The following is a 14,264-nucleotide window of genomic DNA, read 5'->3' on the forward strand; positions in this document are numbered from 1 at the left end:
TTGATTACTAAACCAATATTTACTCAAGTGAATAAATCCAATTGGTCTGAAAGAACTACTTACATAAGCAAGAATTAAGTCTTCCAAGTATAAATGCTCTGAGAACAAATAAAATATTTGTTAATTACACAACAGAAATGACAAGGAAGTATATTGTTGTTGCAAGCCTGAAGGCCAAATGGTCTTTTCCACACCAGCATTGCAAAAATTACCTTGAACTTTCTTGTTAAAAGGAAACTAGAGATCATTACTTGACTCAGCAAAAAGGATTCCCACGCTGCAGTCAGCAGTCAGCTAAAATGTTCTTGTTGCTTTTAAAGTTCATATGCGATTTCAAATTATTATTTTTGAAGAATCTCAGTATTTTCAACTATGTAGATAGAGATTATTGAATTATTATTACAATTCCCCAGCATAAAAGTCCATTTAGGCTGAAACTAAATCACTGCTTATTAGCATACCCATGCTCCTAAGGATGTGACTTAACAGGAGGACTGAAGGCTGGTGGTCCCATTGCTTAATGTTCAGACCTGTAGTGACATTGGCAGAAATAACAAGACGAATTCTTGAAGTTTCTTGGGGATTTGGGGGGGAGCTGGGGGGGGTGTCAGTCAGAAACAAACAAAAAAACCCCTATAATTTTATATTGCAGTGGTCCTTAAAACCACTGGAATTTCCTATCAAGCCCCAGAAGAAATTATCAGGTCAGCCAAGCTGTAACAGACCCAGGTGCTTTTTCCTCCCCTTTTTTAAGGAAGTTCACCTGAACTGTGACAGCCAATATAAGCTATTGAAATATAACCTAAAGCACATCTTTCTTTGCAGTAATATTACAACAGAAACTGACACAGCTTCTGAGCATGGGGCACAGCCCACACTTGGTTGCCAGAGTAGAAGCAAATCACTGTTTCCAGAAAGAAATATTGTCTATGATGCCAGTTCTGAATCCCTACTCATTCCAAGATGGAGATAGAGTTTTCTCTGAAACTGGTGTTCAGGGACAATAGTTTTCTGCTCTGTTGGGTCAGAACCCTCACAGACAGGTATGTCATCTCTGAAATGTGTTTTTTTTCCTGAATACACACACTGATTTCTGAAGATCTGTCAGAGACTGTAATGATACATAGGTTGGCCATGAATTCCTGTAGTCCAGTCAGAGAGTGATGTGATAAACACATCATTGAACACATGATGAACACACCATGAACACTCAAAATAGGAGTTTCCTAGTATATAGTTCTTCATGGAACTATTCACAGAAAGAGCAAGAAAGGTTTTACCAATCTAAAAATAATATTGTAGCAGAGCTGTCGGCAGTTTTCAAGGAAGACAAAGGACACAGCTGTCTCCAATAAGATTCCTTTACTTCTGAGTAGAACCCCTCTCAGGGACTGGGTTAGTCTGGGGACAATATTTACATGTGAAACAGACTTGCTTCCTGAAGGCAAGGAGAAGATTCATGCTGTCAAGTTACAATAGGGTGTAACTAATCTTACTGAGTGTAACCATCTATACATTAGATGGCTAGTCCAATTCACTATTTAGGCTCCTTCTGCATAGACTTCTGAGAGAGAGCTTCTCCAGAGCATAGGTTCTCATAACACTTATTTTAAGATGGGAAGAATCAGTTTCTGGAGAAAGACTCCCTCTTCTTTAACTATAGAGGAAGCCTAGAAAACTAGCTTTCAGCACATCAACATATGTAAAAAATTAGATACAATCAATCCCATTTTTAGCAAAATATACGTACAGTCCTTGAGTCAGTTTGAGGCTGAACAAACCTGAGGATTAAGGAATGTAGTATTTTACCATATCAGTGTCAGAAAAATCTTCTCAGATCTGTCCAAGAACTGAAACAGAGAAGACAATATTGTAAATTCATGATGTTAAATGATGAAATTCCTTTAATTCCAGTTCAGATCTCCTGCTTAGCTGCTTGAAAACCTCTCAAGCTCTCCTACAGTACATCATGCTAGGGCAATCCATCTTCTAACCACCCATGGACTACCTTATAGCTGCAGGCAAAACTTCAGCAGATACACTTTTTACTTTGTCTTATCTTCAGTCTATTTTCCTGGCTATAAACCTGACGGTAAAAAAAGAGCTCTATTTTTATTTTATAGACCACTGCAGCTCTCCTGGAAGACAAGCAATGAAATGTATTTTTGCATCCCTGAATGTTGAAGCACCTGGGAAAAGGTGTGAAACTTTTTTATCATGAATGCTCAAATATGGAGTTATTCACATAGTGCTTTTTTAATGGTTAACAGCATGTGTTGTATAATTTCAAGAACTTGCCACATTGTTTACTTTGGATAGGAGGTTCACTCACATTGTGTTAAAATCATGTTATTCTATTCAAGGTCATGCATTGTTTAGCTACTTTCACTTCCAATTTAATTAACTTGAACAAAAAGAAACACACCCAAACTTATGAACAATTTCCAAGAAAACTTTAAAAAAATTTTGATACTGAAAAAAGGACTTTAAGAGCGAAAAAAAAAAAGTACTCCAAAGCTAGAGAACTAGAAGAGGAGGAAACAAGCAATAAACAAAAATACCCATACCTATCAAATCATGATCTAGCTGATACTAATGGATATATCTTCCTAATAATAGCAACGGTAATACTTCTGTATTATATATAGACATAGAAAGTTAACAAAATGAAGACTTCACTTCCCCTATCTTTAACTATTTAAATGTTATACTCTTAGCCTAAGATGGCAGGTAGGCTCCCTCTAGAGTTGATGGAGAAAAGAAGGTACAGGAGGGCTACTGTAGCTGATCTGAGAAAAGTAGACTAGATATGGCTAGGGGAGTAAATTTCATTGACTGTAAAGCGAGCCTTGACAAATGTGTTTGATTAGACAGACACATTTTAAATGCAGAAGATGTATCTCACCACAAAATGCAGTGGCGTGACTTACTAAGGAATCCTCCCCAATACTGAATTTCAGGATCAGGACTGTTTAGCAATGTAACAGAAATGAAGATCAAAACCCCTGTATCTGATATGCACTGTATTGGCACTAGATTTCATCCAAGGCTGAATATAATTTGTTTGTGTCTGGCTTTCAGATTTTTTCCAGCCTTCAAAGGATCACATTTTTATTTCACTTGGTTGCATATGAGAATTCTGGGGTTTATCAAATAATTTTATCATGACAGATAAAAATTAACCTAGATGAGACTTTATAACATAAATAGTGCCCATTTTAGAGATAATTTATTCTTAAGAGGTAAAGAATTACTTAAATGTTCAATAGAATGAAGACTTTTAAAAGCTAAGCTGTCATTTTGGGGAAATAAGATAAAAAGTATTATCTTACTCAGTAAAAACAAAGCCAAGGAAATGTCATTAAACTGATTTTCTCTCTTACGGGAGATATTGCAAAAACTTAATTCAGGAAACCAGTTTTTATATTCCAAGCAGTATGAAAAGCTTGAACTATCCAGTACATGAGAAGCATGAGATGCAAATACAATGCAAATACAGTGGTCTGTTTGAGAAAACAAATTCCAACAAACTTCAAGGTACTTGCTGTACTGACCTCTACACATTCTTTTAAACCCACCTATCCTTCATGTAAAACTCCTCAGTGATTTTTATTTAAACAAAAAAGACTAAACCTTGACCCTCCATTTGTCTAAGACAACTAAAATCCTTGTAAGTATTAGACCTGGGATAAAGAACTGTGGTTTCACAGATATCATACAATGCATTGTCAGGAAAAGGCGTGGATAGCTTGCATAAGAAATTTCCTGAAAGCTATGTTTACAAGGAATTTGCTTTGTTATAAAGCTTTTAAATCCATTCCACTTCTTATTGAACACTGTTCTTTTGAGAATATACTTCTCCCAATGTTTTTGCTTCCTATGGTAAAATATAGTATACGGGTTTCCCTCAAGTATTTCTGTTCTAGATAGAACTTAAGCCGGTATAAAAATTTGCATTGCCTTTCATAGGTGGGAAAATATCATCTATTAATTATTATAGCATCTGCTTTTATACTGACCTCTGTAACAGGAAATAGAGCACAGGTGACCCTAAAAAGCTGGTGATAAAAAATATAAATAACATCTTGCTTTCTTGCTATTGTTTTGGCTTTTCTGCAGTTCTGGATGGTCTAAGTCACGGTATAACTCGCACAGTCCCAGTGCAGAAAGACACTGGAGGAAATCTGTGTGTTTGTTTATGTGCAAGTTGCTGGAGAAAGAAGCTGTTAAGCTGGACCTGAAAATTAACTTTACAAAACTACTTCATTAGCTTATTTTGATAAGCAAATAGTACACAAATATTGTTTAGAAATATGATAAAACTCTTCACACTATATAACTATGTATTTGACTCAAAAAAAATACCTATTACAGTTATACCTCTGATTACAGATGTTGTACTTCAATAGCAAAAGTACTTCAAATTGTGTAACCATTAAAAAAAAAATCATAGTATAATCATGCCATTTAAGTTATCCTATTCTTTTAATTCTAGATTCTCTCTTGCATTTTTTTATTTTATATTGTTTTGCTCCCTATTACATGGTGAAAAAAAAAAACAACAGAGACAAAACCAGAAAAAAATCATGTCTCATATATTAATTAATGACTGTTATTTCAAAATAGCATCTTTAAAAGCCTATTAGATAGAACTGAGCGTTCAAAGTATCTAATTTTTCGTCAATATTGTATGTATAAAGAACAGGGTGTCAATATCTCTTCAAAATTTTACAATATATTCTTGTTTTCCACAACAGTGGCTGGAAAGCCGCAACACCTTTTTTTCATTAGTCTACCAAACTCTTCGGTAACATTGAACAGATAGCTGTGCCCAGTAGGTTCCCAGATGTTGCCACAGAATTCCAGCAAATTGACCAGAAGTTTAAGTTTTTTAATTGGGTTTCTTATAACAGGAACAAAATTCTTTCACTTCCAATATCTAACTGAAAGTTGACAAGACCAAAAACGTTTATTGAATTATTTTTTTAAATACAAATGAGGTGAATTATTTATAATCTAAAAAAAAAAATCTTCTATGAATAACAACACTAATGAAAAATGACTATTTTTCTGTGAGTTTGCCTTGTAAATCTCTTCATCTATTGTGATGATCTCAACTTCTCCTTCCTTCCCTTCACCCATATCTCCTATCAAACGCCTCTCCCCACACATGCGACAACAGTGGTGTTGTGACACTGAACTTTTAAGCATGACAATTAGCTACCTGGTATAATATATACTGCTTGATGGAGGCTCTAACATCATCCGACGGGGGAACTGGTGGAAAAGATTAGGCTCTAATTTACCCCTACTCATTTGACTAATGCCCATACTTCCCCAGACTTGTGAGACCATACTCAGTCCTCTGCTTCTCCCTCAAATGGAATCAGCTGAAACTGACTGCTAGGTTGAAAGATTACTTGGGAAAATGGCACATGTGCAATTGAACTGATAAACTGACAGCATAATTGCACGATCTTCAACTCTAGAAGGGTGAATAAAATCAGAAAATTAAAACCTTAAAAAGGAATATGTTTGTCATCATTTGAAAACACCATTTTCTTGACCAAATGGGGTCACCACAGTTACTCAGAATTATTCTCCTGCATTTTAGCAGGGCCCTTGTAAGGACAAAGAAATGAAAACAGAAAAAAGTCTCCTGTAAGGAATACAACAAAAGATTAGGCACTATGGCTGTAAATTCTGTGTATGCCATGTATTCCAGTCTAGCAACATAGACCAAATAAACATGTAAGAGAATTTGAAAGGAACATCTGTCTAGTGAATTTCCAATGCCTTTTCCATATCATGACACACTTTATTCCTCTTCATTGTTCATTTTTTTTTTTTCTTTTTCTGTGACAGGATTGCTCACTGCAAAACAATATTTGACCAATACCCATGTATTCCAAACAATGAACACTGATACTATCAGCCATAGCAAAGAGATGTGAAAACAGTATTTTTGTGGTCTATCTTAAAGCAAGTGGATTTTTTTCTCCCTTCCTAATTATGGTGACAAATCTTCCTTTGTCATCAACACATGCAGAAAAGATTGGTAACTACTGTAGTAGATACACATCGAGCACATTTTAACTCTGACTTATCTCCCTGAAAACATCCACTGGCATTCTTTGAATAAATCATGTCAGAAGTGGTTTCTCTCTTTTCACAATTATTTGAACAAAGAAATCTCCATGTATTTATTATGTAGTCCACAATGCAATAGAAAGATTTTCTCCCTACTGATGAATACATAATGAACATTTGGCAGTTATGTCAATTGTGTACGTGGAAAATTAGAAGTAGAAAACCAGTCTTTGTAATCCCAGCTACCTTCCATATAGTGTGTACATCCCTTTCAGAACACATGTTGACATTCTGTCCCTAATGAAGCTATCAGAGGATTTGTCATAGATTTTTCTAAATTAAGGACTTCAGTCCCAGGATTGATTCAATTCTCTAGTTTATATGTCTACAGTGTAGACTTCTACATCTCAGCTATCCACCAGAGTGCCTTACAGACAATAAAGCGAAAAAGGGTGTTTCAGGTCATGAGTTATCTTTTTCAGACCTCTTACAATATGACATCTTTCACACACTGGGAAAGCCTGTTTCTCTTCACTGATTGTAAGAAAAGCCTAAAATGACTAGTTCAGGTAAAGATATCTCCATTTACTCAGGTTAATTTTACTCACAGGACTTAGTTCAGCTGCAGGTAAAGACAGCCAGTACTATTAAGGTCTTTGTGAACTACAAGTGGCATCTAAAAATGTAAACTGTATAATTCTTTGTAGCTGTATTTCCCTTCTTCAGGCAAAATGGTCACAGTTTTCCTCTTGCAATTTCATTTTAACTGTCATTCCTAAGTAAACTTTATCATTCAAACAAACCAATTAAAAAAAAAATAAATAAACAGAGTTCTAGTTCACAGGGACTAAGAAGGATCCTTTCTGTTGGATGCTATGACTATGTAAATGTTCAAACTCCATTTTTGGGAACTCATTTTTTGAGGCCATGACAGGAGAAAATGTTAGAATTATTCACTGCCTGTTACATGCATGTCTGCTAATGTATTTCCTCAGCTGCTTTAATAGGGTTCTTTTACATGTGGAACTCTGATAAGCATTAATGGAGGTTAAGTTAATGTTTACAGTTGTGGCATTGTTTTTTTTTTTATACTGGGGAGTGGACAGAAAACAGTTTGTTAACAGGAAACTAGGTAGAGTTCATAACAAACACAGGACTAATGATGTTATTAATTGTAGTTTAACTGTTAACCTCCTGCTATGTAAGCTTTGTCCTTTTCTTCACAATATTGCTTATATTTTGAAGATATTCCAAAACTTATCCTTTAAGCCTGTCTCACTTTCCCTCTTGAAATGCCCAAGAGCTACTCCAATTCAATCAACTTACAATTCTAGTCCAAAATATAGTGTCTATTCATTATTTCTGTAAATTCTGATTTTGCATCATACCTCCTAAAACCAGTCAAAATACAGTCACAGCTGAACTCAGTTGTTAATAGCATGAAACATGTTGAGCTAGCTTATGGACTGGTTGTAATATTTTCATGGAAAAAGCTGCATTTCAACAAGAACATACCATGCCTTGTTATACTTTTAAGCACATATTTGCTCCCATAAACTGGCTGATGCTTGCCTTCTGAAGTTCATGAAAAAGTTGAAAAATAGACCTAAGTCAAGCTTACTGACTGCCTGCTTAGACAAAAATTATTGGCAGTGTTCAGAGCAAGGATTTTAACAAATGGATATAAATGGATATCCGTTCTAATTCTGTTCCTCTTGTGGTTCTCTAACTTCTCCTTCAACCTTACTAGCTTGAGTTGAAGCCCCATCTGAAAATTCTCAGCTCTGCTGGAAAAGGCAAGATCTTAGGTCTATCCTGGGTTGGATAGATCTAAGATAAAATGATTAAAATTTGTCCATTAGACTGGTGGAATTGTATTCTGTCTAATATTATACAAATGTATTTCATACTTTTGTCTGACCTAAAGAGAATATTAAACCAGAACTCTGTGCTCTACAGCAGGTCAGACCAAACAACCATAATAATTCCTTTGGCCTTAAAATCTGTTCACTCTGAAATAAATTTTTGGCCATCCCACTGGAAATACAATTCCTCCACTGTGGCAGGTTTTCTTACGTATTTTGCAGTCCTAGAGATTTGGAGAAAGTCAGTAAAATATGTCTTGAAATACATGCATTACATTACTTTCGTAACATAAAATAACAGCATCTCAGGACTGCAGACAACATGCTATGCAAAATATCAAATCAAAGTGATTGAACAGTTTGTATTATTTTAAAATTATATTATATGCTGGAATCTGAATGCTTAAAGAAAGTACAAAACTCAGCATTTATCTGAATCTAAAAGCTTTTTTTCCCCCAAGAAAAAGTCTCTGAAGTCCAAAGAGTACTAACAAATTGTAAACAATGAATCTAATATAATGTATAAAGAAGGGTTAAATCAAATTATAAGAACCAGTTTTATTATAGAATTTTATCATTAGAGTGCTTGTGTCATTACATATCTTAAATCATTATACTACTTACTCTAATTTTAATTCTACTAAATGCATTAATTTACTATCAATCTGATTCTCAAAACAATCCCTTGCCAATTTGCCAATCAAGCTCTGTATGCAGACAAATTTTGGGGAAGTCAGTAACTAAAAAAAAATCACCAAGTTCAGAATATTCTTGACCTTAATTCATAGCTTTATTGGTTCACAAAAAACACATAGCAATACCATGTGCAAAATTTCAAATAGCAGACTGGGTTTCATTAACTGGAAAGCTCAGTCTTTTTAGAAAATCTTACTATGTACCTATACTGCTACCATGTACCTAGCTGCATAAATTCATTTGATGTTGTACATATGGCAAATAACAGTAAAAAAATTGGGTCTCAAAATTTCTTTTTCTTTTCGTTTGAATGACTTTGTTTTGACAACTAGAAACCCTGTGATTTTCAAGACCCTCTTCACAGCTTTGCTATTTCCCATGTGAAACGGAGAATGGTGATTCAGCATCGTAATCACTACTATGAATCTTCTTGCCATAGCTGCAGTTAAATGGCTGTCTTGTCCTAAAGTAGGTATTGTGACTACAAGGCAGAGAAGTGTGGTGATCACTGTGACCTAAATTCCCGTCTTTCTGCACCCCTTTCTTTTTCTTGCTACTTAGGAGGGTCTCCATGCTGCTCTAAGTACTAGCTGGCTACACGACTCAAACACACCAATATAGCTAGTTTAAATGTAACTAGAAAACTAGCTATAAAATAATTCCAAGTGTGTCTACATGAGTTATAGGAATGAGATACAGTATAGACAGTGTAATCTACTCAACTGTATGTGAAAAGGTGATTTTTATCCCGTATAATTTGTTTTTGTTGAAATTCACCAACCAGTCCTTACCCTGCTCCACGAAGCAAGTGAAATACTTCAGGTGGACCAGCCCGTATCTCCATATCACCACAGGCCTCATTTTCCTAATTAGTACAGTCCATCTAGCAGCCTGCTTGGATCTATATACACCAGTATCCATGTCATTCAAGAAATTATAAACCTGGAAGCTGAGATTAATGTTTTTAGCTTCTTGTCAGACCAATAATCCAGAAGCCTAGGAACCACATCTGATAAGTGCTGTGAATCTACAAAATACAGCTCCTGGATCTTTGTGATGGCTGGCCACAAATCAGCTTACAAAGTGGGCTGCAAATGTCAGATGGATAAGTTGGTGAAATACCAGCTTTGAACCATTCCTGGAAAAAATACTTCATCTGTAGAATACTTCAAAATCTCTGCAAAGACCTACCAAAAATGTTTTTCTTCTAGCTTTTTCAATCAGCTTTACAACAGCCATAATGTCTTAGCTGAGAAGTGAGGCAATAGATTCCTAGAAGAAATAAAGTTTTGACATCTGTGAGATACGTATTCTGCCCTGGCTGAGTAAAACACTTTCAGAAAAGGCCATGAGACTCTAAACAGGAGAGGAAATGGGAATGAGAACAAACATGGTCAAGGATATAACCATTCTTATTATTTCAATAAGAGCACTCAAAGAGCACTCATGAAAGCAAACAAATGCTGTCCTTCTAGCAGTCAAAACTAAACTATGTCCTGGTGACACAAGACCTTATGTTCGAGCCTGGAAGGCTTCTAAAAGAGTTGAAGATCCCAGGCAGATAAATGCATGTTAGGTGCACAGGTATTTGATAATGGTGCCAGACTGAGTTAATCAAGAAGCTGCAATCTATGAGTTCTGGACAAGGTCAAAAAGGCTAGTTTGGCTGCAGAGGTTGGGGGGAATGTTCTCCTGAATTGCTCCACAGGGAGTTATTTGGATCACTGAGCTAGCTTTAAAGCCTCTGCAAAGGGTGCTGACCTGAACCAAGGTCTTGGCTCTGAGCCCAGCCCTATTGGAGAAACAAGATTTCCATAGACAGTAAACACAAATTAATCCAGCCATAACACTCATATCCACTGACTCACCAATAAGCACACTGTTATTAATAAAATTAACTCTGCCTCTGGCAGATATGTTGGTTATTTTAACAACCCCATTGTGGTCACTCAATGCTTGGACTCTGCTATACTCTAATAAACCATCGTCGATGAAGGTGACACAATTTCTTTAAAGAGAAAGCATATTACATACTCTGGAGAAACAGGTTGATTTTACACTGGAGAGTATCTTGAGGATGAAGAAAAATTGTTTCCTTAGACCTTACAAATGTGTATGAAATAAGATTTTTTTTACTTCCACCTGTGTACAAAATCCAGGTCACTCTGAAGCTGCTTCTATTAATGCTGTATCATGAGTCAACACTACCCCACAGTAGACAGTGCACAGCTGTCCATGGGATTCCTGGTTTATGACAGTGATAACAATCAGTTCTGAAAACATCCACCTAAGAGATAACTTTCTCCTTGCCCCTTGAGTTTTGAGTTAGTTCTGGTCTCTAAAACCTGTTACAATTTTCTCTGAGCTGAAGGAAATACCTGCATCTTTCTTTTTTTCAGATTACACTTTTACAACAAACAGAAAATATTAGACATCACACAAGTGGCATAACAATGACCCATGTATAGTATAACTTCTATTAATTTCTAGCTCTGCTGCTGATAAGCTGGAAAGGAGAATAATACAGCATGAGCAACTTTGCTGTGTTTCACAGAAGATGGGTTTTCAGACTAAGAAAAAGCTACTGATCGCAAACTCCTATTGTCAGAGAAGAACTTCCTCTTTCATTATGACTATAAACAATTTCTAGGAAGTGCTAAAGTTATATTTGTTACACCCAAGGATCATTTTACAGAAATGGAAAACAGTTTCTTAATTTTCATATCAGCAAATATTGCCACCATTTGATTAAAATACTGTAAGAAATCTCTTTCTTTTTAAATTAAGCCCAAACCTATGCTTGCTCCATGATCTATATCCACTGATACTAGTAAAGCAATTCCTAAATTAAACTGGGTACTTAAATCCAAAATTGTGATCTAAAAATTCTTTCAGCTTTTCTCTGAACTTGGAGATAATTACTCTATTTGGGTGCTAACCTGTTTGAGTCCATAAGGTTCTCCAGACATTTAGCATTTTGGTTTTGCATGGCTAGAACTGTGCTTCCAAAAGAGTTTGGTGTCTGGATCAGACCTCCAGACCAAACATTCTTCCCCTCAATTTTCCTGAAGAGCCAGATCCTCTAGACACTCTCAGAGCATGCTTAGCACAAATGGAGAGGATTGGTCTCCTCACAAAATGCAGTTGCCACCACTTCTTTCAAGGAAGACAAGAGGAAATGGCCTCAAGTTACACCAGGGGAGGTTTAGATTGGATATTAGGAAAAACATCTTCACTGAAAGGGTTGTCAGACATTGGAACAGGCTGCCCAGGGAGGTGGTTGAGTCACCATACCTGGAGGTTTTTAAAAGACATGTGGATGAGGTGTTTAGGGACATGGCTTAGGGGTGGACTTGGCAGTGTTAGGTTTATGGTGGGATTTGATGATCTTAAAGGTCTTTTCCAACCTAAATTATTCTATGATTCTAAGGCATGGGTGGAAAAAGAGACTGTGTCTGCCTTTTCTGTAACAGCTTAATGTTTACAGCATTCATTGGATTCACTTCCCTTCCCAGTCTGGATAGATTCACAATGTCTTACACCCCAAGGAAAACGTTCCAACTTTTGAATCCTTTGACAAGATGGCTAAGTTGTCATTGTGGTGATGAGAGAGTCCTGATCGCTGGTTCCTTCTCCTAGGACCATATTTATTCTATATGGACACTCCTGTGTAAGTGTACTAACCTAAAATGACTGAGTGGATCCAGACCACCAGAACAACTCCGTCACATTTAAGGCCCTCCTCCTGGCTACCTGAAAGCTGTTTGGATATGGTGATGGAGTAGGCAGTATACTAAATGGATTGTCCCGGTAGCCTTGTCTTTTGTCACCCTCTTTCATGAGGGCCTAGGCAGCACCTCTTTCATCACATGATCACACACATGTCTATCAATCATATCCAAAAGGCATGACATGCAAAAGCACAATGTCATGGAATATCTGCATTGTACTCATCTGACAGGGCATATACGTGTGTATTCATTCATGTGACAGGCATATTAACATATTGGTTACTTGAGCAGAGCACATCTCATGACATAAAGAGCTATGAAACTCAGCCTGCGTGGGTAAAAAAAGGCTTATTGCGGTAGCTTCCAGAGTTTCTGTTCTGCTACCTGTTTCTGGCCTGAAGAAACCTTAGTTCTCCAGCACACAGTATTAGTTTCAACAGAATGCTACAGCCAGTTAGGCGAAAGCCTGAGATGCTTTTTTAAAAGTCTTTCAATGTGAAAAAGAACACCAACTTATAACTCTTGAGTTTGAAGTGGAGTGCTTTATTAGCCTGCTAACAAATTGATGTATATTACCTTCTCTGTCATCAGTCCACAGTTTCTATACAACTTCACATTCAGTAGGTTCCAGACTCCAGCCTGGAGGTGGCTGGAGATGCCTATCCATCTGTGTCTTGCACTAAAATACCTAAGCTTGAAAAAGAGGTTGGATTTCAGACTTACCCATGTGTTTGATAATCATCTTACTTCTGGCAAACCCAATACAGGATAATAAAACCCAATATGGGCTTCTATACGAAGTTCAGGACTGTCTTCTTACCAGAGTGACCTAACCACTAAGATAAAACCATCAAAGGGTTTCAGACCACAAAAACAAATTATACACATGGAAAGGAAGGTGAAGCAGTGGGATTTAGATTACAGGTCTCAGTAGGTAAAAATTACTGCAGCACCCCTGAAACAAAGAGCTATAGCAATCTACAGAAGCTGGAATCCCAGCAGGAGTCTGGTTTGCAACATCCACTAAAAAAGTAGCAATGTGTTGCTCATTATTGGAGGACTGCTGCAAACTCGTAATTTGTCTTAAAATCAGATAGTTAAAAAATAAAAAGGTAATCATTGCAAAAGCTTTTTTTGCACTACAGGGATATTTTTCTTGTGTGTATGCTGGGTTTTTTGGGTTTTTTTATGTATGCCATAAAACACACACTGGCATCATGACCAGGCTCATGTTCCTGTAAAAAGCAAGATTTTTCTTCTGATCATGAAGATTAACGGAAAGCCTGGGCAGTGATCTATATTTGAATGCTGCTTTTTCACTAACTGAGCAAAACAATAGAAATGGAAGAGGAATGTGTGCATGCATGAAGGAAAAGGGGGAAGTTAACGTTTTTATCTTTGTAGAATAAGAAGAAAAAAACAGAATAAACTGAGAGTTTTCAACATGGTTACTGCAGTCACAGCTACCTTTTTTCTGTAACCAAACAGTAATGAGTAATTATACTATGCAGACCAGCTGTGAAGACAATGGATGCAGTGAAATGCAATAGAGAGTAAAGCTCTGCAGACTATGTAATTATTTTGAAAAATTATTGTCATCTATTAGTCTCCCTTCACAGCACACTCTCAGTAAGTTATTGTTTTATACAGTTTTGTAATTGAAATCTATCAAAACAATAAATAATATTGGTTATGCAACATACTATGAGCAGCACATTAAAAAAAAGACACTTAATTCTTAAGAAGCTGTAATAAAAAGTGTGCGTGGAGTGCAGAAAGCCCAAGATAATAAGCATCAATTAATCCTCTGCCCCTAAATTCTGGCCTCATTTCAAAAAATTTAATTTGTGTAATGCAGTGAAGCTAATGCACTGATGGACCT

This window comes from Gavia stellata, chromosome Z (assembly GCF_030936135.1).
Source record: "Gavia stellata isolate bGavSte3 chromosome Z, bGavSte3.hap2, whole genome shotgun sequence".
Taxonomy (NCBI): domain Eukaryota; kingdom Metazoa; phylum Chordata; class Aves; order Gaviiformes; family Gaviidae; genus Gavia; species Gavia stellata.